Here is a 7944-nt window from a genome sequence, read left to right on the forward strand (position 1 = left end):
AAAACAGGAAAACAGCAACTTACAGTGGAAGACAATATAGGACAAGTACAGGGTAAATAAACATAACTACATCCCTCTATGACACAGAGATAAGTATCAGGTGGCAGAAGACTGCTGGATTTGGGGCTGTTGAGGATTATTAGAGTAAGAAAAGGATAAGCACATGAGGGAAGAGGGCCCTGCTTGTGAGAGCTTACATTTTAAAGGGGAGGGGTAGACAGACAGGGGTGACACAGATGGGGTACATAGAGAACGTGGGACAGAGGGTTAGGATGAGATTTGGCTGGGTTTGGTAAAGAAGTGGGTCTTAAGAACCCGTTTGAAGTTCTGTAGAGAGGTGGAGAGTCTGAGGGGGAGAGGTAGAGAATTCCAGAGAAAGGGAGCAGCACGTGAAAAATCTTATATAGGAGTGGAAGGAAGTAATCAGTAGGCAGGAGAGTCGGCGTGCATTAGCAGAGGGAAGAGAACGGGTGGGAGAGTAAAGGGAGAGAAGGTCAGAGATGTAATTTGGAGAGTAGTGAGTACTTTGTAACAGCTCAGGCTGGATTAGGTCTATAATAAATAGGAAATATGGAAAAGAAACATAATGAAAATAACAAACCAGATAAAGGGCAGGAGATCAAAGTGACTGTAATCTTGGTATATATATTTTGTATCATTTAGAGAAAGCTTAGTACAAAATTATTAATTTTGAATAGTTTCCTAACTTAGGGGGACATTTACTAAGCAGTGATAAGAACAGAGAAGTGAGCCAGAGGAGAAATTTCCCCATCAACCAATCAGCAGCTCTGTATCATTTTATAGTATGCAAATTATAGATTTTACTTCAGTGCTGATTGGTTGCCATGGGCAACTTCTCCACTGGCTCACTTATCTGCTCTTATCACTGCTTAGTAAATATACCCCTTAGTTTTAAGTATCTTATAACCTGACTTACCAAGTGTCATTTCTTTTTTTTTCTTGCTTGCTTCCCTGCTCCATGTTCCGGCTCCATAGAAGACCTCCTGGGACTAAGTGCGCCTTGGCTTCCGTTAGTCCAAATACAACATCCAATACAACAGGAGGAATAAAACAATTAGAAAAATATTTGTGTTCATTTTTATGTTTGTATATTTTTAACAATCTAGCAGAGGCAGAGGTCACAGTGTTAGTGGCAGTGTGAGTGCTGTGTGCATGTGAGTGGGTTGGTTGTGCAGTAGTGTTCGGAATATGTGTAAGGAGCATTATGTGTGTCATGTAAAAATGCATTAATAATGTGCAACATATGTGTAGGGGGCACTATGTGTGTCATTATGTGTATAAGGGTATTAATAATGTGTGGCATATGTGTAAAAGGGTACTACTGTATGTGTGTCATTATGTGTATAGGGGCACTAATAATGTGCAGCAAATGTGTAGGGGGCACTATGTGTGTCATTATGTGTATAAGGGCATTAATAATGTGCGGCATATGTGTAACAGGGTACTACTGTATGTGTGTCATTATGTGTATAGGGGCACTAATAATGTGCAGCAAATGTGTAGGGGGCACTATGTGTGTCATTATGTGTATAAGGGCATTAATAATGTGCGGCATATGTGTAAGGGACATTATGTGTAAAAGGGCATTAATAAAGGTTGTCATAATGTGTAAGGCGCATTATGTTTATAAGGACATTAATAATGTGTCTCATATGTGTAAGGGGCATTACTGTGTGGATTTATGTGTATAAATGCATTACTAATGTGTGGCATTATGTGTATAAGGTGCTCTACTATGTGGCGTTGCCTATAGAAAGGGCACTACTGTGTTGTCTAATGTGAATAAAGAGCAATAGGGTGTGGTGTAATGTGAATAAGGAGCAATTCAGTGTGATGTAATGTGAAAAAGGGACACTACTGTGAGGAGTAACGTTTATAAGGTAAAGTGATACTACTGTGGGTTGTAATATGAATTATGGACACTAACGCATGATCAAATGTGAATAAAGTTGCACTACTGTGTGGCGTAATTGGAATTGGGGTTACTATTGTGTGGCCATGCCCCTTACCAGCAAAAACACACCCCTTTTTGGGCTGTGCGCCAAATGTGCGAACTGTTCCTTTTTAAAATATAGGGGGTACAAACACCAAAATAAGGACGGCTATAGGTGAGGGGTGATGGTGCTGGGAAAGAGGTGCAAGGTCAGAGGTGGAACCAGCTGTGGTGCTAGGGGTCACCAGCCAAAATCTTGCCTAGGGCATCATATTGGTTAGGGCCGGCTCTGTGTCCCACCATAAAACATATAGAAAATGAATCTGTGTCTTTAAAAAGAGACCATAAAAATTTTTTAGTTTAAAAACATGAGATAACAATTTATAAAAAAGCAAAACAAAAAAAAACACGCTATTAAAAATAGGTAATTATAGCAGCACAAATACAGAAAAAGCCCTATCTCAGAGGTCAGTTTGGGCATCCCAAATACGTTTTGTCAATCAGAGTTCATCAAGGTACAAGTTTGGGGGATAGACAACATATTTATACCACAGATAATCTACTAATGAACGTAATGGGCATGACCTCACTTCCTGTTAGTCAGATATGTTACTGACTATTAATTTAAGATATTATATGCTTTCCAGTCTTTTCCTCAACAATCCACCTCATAAATATAACAGACATCTAAAAAAAAATATAACTAAGACTAACATCCAGAACATATTAAAATGTCATAAATAAAGGGACTTTCTGTCCCCGCCCTGACCGCATTACTTTCACCCCACTTCCGGTATCCTGTTTGCAATACTGCGCATATAAAAATTCTCCAGTGTCTTCTCAATTCCATACGGATGGTGTAATGGTTAGTATTACTGCCTCACAGCAGTGAGGTCATGGGTTCAATTCCCACCATGGCCCTAACTGTGTGGAGTTTGTATATTCTCCCCGTACCTGTGTGGGTTTTCTCTGGGTACTTTTGGTTTCCTCCCACAGTCCAAAAATACACTGATGGGTCAATTTGCTCCCAACAAAAATAAGCTCATATTTAGGGGCTGCTATGTCATCTAAGGGGCTGCTGTGGGCTCACATTTAGGGGCTGCTGTGGGCACACATTTAGGGACTGCTGTGTCATCTAAGTGGCTGTTGTGTCCTCATATAAGGGCTGCTGTGTCCTCCAGGTGCTGCTCTGTCAAGGGGCTGATCTGTCAAGTCCATCCAGTGGATTTGCCTAAGTGTTAAAACACACACACACATATATAGATAGATAGATAGATAGATAGATAGATAGATAGATAGATAGATAGATAGATAGATAGATAGATAGATAGATAGATAGATAGATATGCTATTTTTATTTTGTGCTGTACCCCAGTATACATCCAGAGGCTGCTGCTGCTGGGCCATCAAGGGGCTTCTCCATCCATTATGGGATGCTCTGTTTGTCCATCAAGGGGCTCTGCCCCTGTGTTAAAAGAAATAATAAAAATATATATTTAATTCTATTTTGTGCTGTTCCCCAGTATACATCCAGAGACTGCTGCTGTGCCCATTAAGGGGTGCTCTGTCCGTCCATACATACAGACAAATTAACCAAAATGTGCTGACAGTTATAAACCACCTAAAATACAATAATCCTTAGTGGAGCTGGCAGCTAATCCCAGACAGGTCCTCTTGCCAGCGGAGAACCAAAAAGGTAATGGGGTATAAGGGTTGTCAAGGAGCACTCAAAGATAATTGAAAGTTCCCTTTTGTGGTTTCATTCAGACCGAAGATCAGATGGAGAGGGAACTGGTAACTCTGAAATTGACCCTCGTACTTTCTAAATGTAAGAGACAAAGGACATCCTAGTGATTCATTTAGAGTGAGGTTTCCGTGAATAAAATAATAACTGAAAAACAGACAGTCCAAGGGATCTTTTAGTGACCGCGGTGGTCCCTTTAGGAATATCTATCTTATTTGGCTCTGAGCTCCTGCATGTGATTCCGCAGGAGCTCAGAGCAATATAAGAGCTACATTACTATTAAAGATCCCCTGGATAGATATTCCTAAAGGGACCACCACTGTCACTAAAAAATCCCTTGGACTGTCTGTTTTTAATTGAAAAAAAGAAAAGATTTTTCCGCACCACATTATAAGTGATTCTTTTTAGGGAACATAGAGCTTAATAATTGGAACGATGACGTCTCCATATTATATCAGATCGTCTGTACTGGGTGCAACCCTCCAATCATCAAATATGATACACTGCAGAAAGGGGGAAAGAATTGGATTCAATTGGGTGTACTCTGTCCCTTAATCTCAATTACTGTTAAAATTAATTTTATTAATTTAAAAACAGGTATCAACAAAACACTCCATTCGACAGCCTGTATAGCTTATAATGTATGATTTTTTTGGTATTTATTATATTCCTAGTTAGCCAATAGTAGGCTGATTGAGCAAAGTACAAATGAATGTTAGGAAAAGAAAAAGTGAAAGAAATATATATAGATGGTAATAAAGATATTTAAAATTATATCATGTGTCCCGTCTCTTATTCAACTTTTTGTATATAGCATTCCTATGGGTGGTCTTCAGTATGCCGACTGTCGGGATCCCGGCGCACAGTATACCGGCGCTGGAATCCCGACAGCCGACATACCGACACTTTTTCTCCCTCGTGGGGGTCCACGACCCCCCTGGAGGGAGAATAAAATAGCGTGGCGCACGTAGCGCGCCACCGTGCCAGCAGCAAGTCCGCAAGGGGCTCATTTGCGCTCGCCACGCTGTCGGTATGCCGGCGGTCGGCTCCCAGTGCCGGTATGCTGGTCACCGGGAGGCCGGCCGCTGGCATACCATACTACACCCCATTCCTATATGTGTGTTAACAGAGAATTGTATAAAGGAGACCAATATTTGTGATATGATGAGGTGCTAGGGCTTGTGGTATTTAAACCACAGGCATAGGAGTAACTAATTTATGATATTGTAACTAGAGATGTGCACCAGAAATTTTTCGGGTTTTGTGTTTTGGATTCGGTTCCGCGGCCGTGTTTGGGATTCGGACGCGTTTTGCCAAAACCTCCCTGAAATTTTTTTGTCGGATTCGGGTGTGTTTTGGATTCTGGTGTTTTTTTACAAAAAACCCTCAAAAACAGCTTAAATCATAGAATTTGGGGGTCATTTTGATCCCATAGTATTATTAACCTCAATAACCATAATTTACACTCATTTTCAGTCTATTCTGAACACTTCACACCTCACAATATTATTTTTAGTCCTAAAATTTGCACCAAGGTTGCTGGATGGCTAAGCTAAGCGACACAAGTGGCCGACACAAACACCTGGCCCATCTAGGAGTGGCACTGCAGTGTCAGGCAGGATGGCACTTCAAAAAAATAGTCCCCAAACAGCACATGATGCAAAGAAAAAAAGAGGCGCACCAAGGTCGCTGTGTGACTAAGCTAAGCGACACAAGTGGCCGACACAAACACCTGGCCCATCTAGGAGTGGCACTGCAGTGTCAGACAGGATGGCACTTCAAAAAAATAGTCCCCAAACAGCACATGATGCAGAGAAAAAAAGAGGCGCAATGAGGTAGCTGTGTGACTAAGCTAAGCGACCCAAGTGGCCGACACAAACACCTGGCCCATCTATTATTATTATTATTATTATTATTATCATCCTTTATTTATATGGCGCCACAAGGGTTCCGCAGCGCCCAATTACAGAGTACATAAACAATTAATCAAACAGGAAAACAGCAACTTACAGTTGACGACAATATAGGACAAGTACAGGGTAAATAAACATAGCTACATCAGCAGATGACACTGGAATAAGTATCAGGTGGCAGAAGACTGCTGGATTTGGTGCAGCTGAAGATTATTAAAGTAAGAAAAGGGTAAGCACATGAGGGAAGAGGGCCCTGCTCGTGAGAGCTTACATTCTAAAGGGGAGGGGTAGACAGACAGGGGTGAGACAGATGGGGAACATAGAGAGCGTGGAACAGAGGTTTAGGATGAGATTTGGCTGGGTTTGGTGAAGAAGTGGGTCTTGAGAGCCCGTTTGAAGTTTTGTAGAGAGGTGGAGAGTCTGAGGGGGAGAGGTAGGGAATTCCAGAGAAGTGGTGCAGCACGTGAAAAATCTTGGAGGTAGGAGTGGGAGGAAGTAATCCGTAGGCAGGAGAGTCGGCGAGCATTAGCAGAGCGAAGAGGACGGGTGGGAGTGTAAAGCGAGATAAGATCAGAGATGTAGATGGGAGAGGAGTGGGTGAGGGCTTTGTAAGCAAGTGTGAGAAGCTTGAAATGGATTCTGAAAGGGAAGGGGAGCCAGTGAAGGTCTAGTAAGTGAGGAGAGGTGGACGTAGTGCGTTTGGTGAGGAAAATGAGCCGGGCTGCAGCATTGAGGATAGATTGGAGTGGAGAGAGGTATTTGTCAGGAATGCCAGTCAGGAGGAGATTACAGTAGTCCAGTCTGGAGATGACCAGTGACTGGATAAGAGTCTTAGTAGCATCCTGGGTCAGAAAGGGTCTGATCCTGGAACTATTTTTTAGATGAAAACGGCAAGTTTGTGAGAGGTGCTGAATGTGTGGTTTGAAGGAGAGGGAGAAGTCAAGGATTACTCCAAGACAGCGCACTTGGGGGGTAGAGGAGATAGTAGTGCCATCAATAGATAATGAGATTGTAGGAGGTGAGGTTATGCGGGAGGGAGGGAAGATGATCAGCTCGGTCTTAGACATGTTAAGTTTAAGAAAGCGCTGGGACATCCAGGAAGAGATAGCAGAGAGACAGTTGGAGATATGAGTGAGGAGAGTAGGGGAGAGGTCTGGAGAGGAAAGCATAGAGATGATATTGGAATCCAAAAGAACTAATGAGCTTACCTAGTGAGGACGTATAGAGAGAGAAGAGAAGAGGACCAAGGACAGAACCTAGGAGTGGCACTGCAGTGTCAGACAAGATGGCACTTCAAAAAAATAGTCCCCAAACAGCACATGATGCAAAGAAAAAAAGAGGCGCAATGAGGTAGCTGTGTGACTAAGCTAAGCGACCCAAGTGGCCGACACAAACACCTGGCCCATCTAGGAGTGGCACTGCAGTTTTCTAGCGAGAGGATGAGTGCTTCCATCCTCATGTGAAGCTGAACCACTAGCCATGAACATAGGCCAGGGCCTCAGCCATTCCTTGCCACTCTGTGTCGTAAATGGCATATTGGCAAGTTTACGCTTCTCATCAGATGCTTTCAATTTAGATTTTTGGGTCATTTTACTGAACTTTTGTTTTTTTGGATTTTACATGCTCTCTACTATGACATTGGGCATCGGCCTTGGCAGACGACGTTGATGGCATTTCATCGTCCCGGCCATGACTAGTGGCAGCAGCTTCAGCACGAGGTGGAAGTGGATCTTGATCTTTCCCTATTTTAACCTCCACATTTTTGTTCTCCATTTTTTAATGTGTGGAATTATATGCCAGTATCAATAGCAATGGCCTACTACTATATATACTGCGCACAACTGAAATGCACCACAGGTATGGATGGATAGTATACTTGACGACACAGAGGTAGGTAGAGCAGTGGCCTTCCGTACCGTACTGCTATATATACTGGTGGTCACTGTCAGCAAACTGCAAAACTAAAATGCACCACAGGTATAGAATCTAGATGGATAGTATACTTGACGACACAGAGGTAGGTAGAGCAGTGGCCTTCCGTACCGTACTGCTATATATACTGGTGGTCACTGTCAGCAAACTGCAAAACTAAAATGCACCACAGGTATAGAATCTAGATTGATAGTATACTTGACGACACAGAGGTAGGTAGAGCAGTGGCCTTCCGTACCGTACTGCTATATATACTGGTGGTCACTGTCAGCAAACTGTAAAACTAAAATGCACCACAGGTATAGAATCTAGATGGATAGTATACTTGATGACACAGAGGTAGGTAGAGCAGTGGCCTTCCGTACCGTACTGCTATATATACTGGTGGTCACTGTCAGCAA

At 42.5% G+C, this 7944-nt stretch overlaps 1 long non-coding RNA gene across 1 annotated transcript in view; it reads right to left on the reverse strand.

Moving 5' to 3' along the window:
* The window catches only part of LOC134969874 (uncharacterized), a 52102-nt gene extending 50941 nt beyond the window's left edge, over window positions 1-1161 (reverse strand). The window contains exon 1 of the long non-coding RNA XR_010189540.1: window positions 938-1161. This is a non-coding gene — a long non-coding RNA (uncharacterized LOC134969874). The remainder of the gene's footprint in view (window positions 1-937) is intronic.
* Window positions 1162-7944: the final 6783 nt, after the last annotated feature.

Source organism: Pseudophryne corroboree, chromosome 11 (genome assembly GCF_028390025.1).
Source record: "Pseudophryne corroboree isolate aPseCor3 chromosome 11, aPseCor3.hap2, whole genome shotgun sequence".
In the NCBI taxonomy this organism is placed as follows: Eukaryota; Metazoa; Chordata; class Amphibia; order Anura; family Myobatrachidae; genus Pseudophryne; species Pseudophryne corroboree.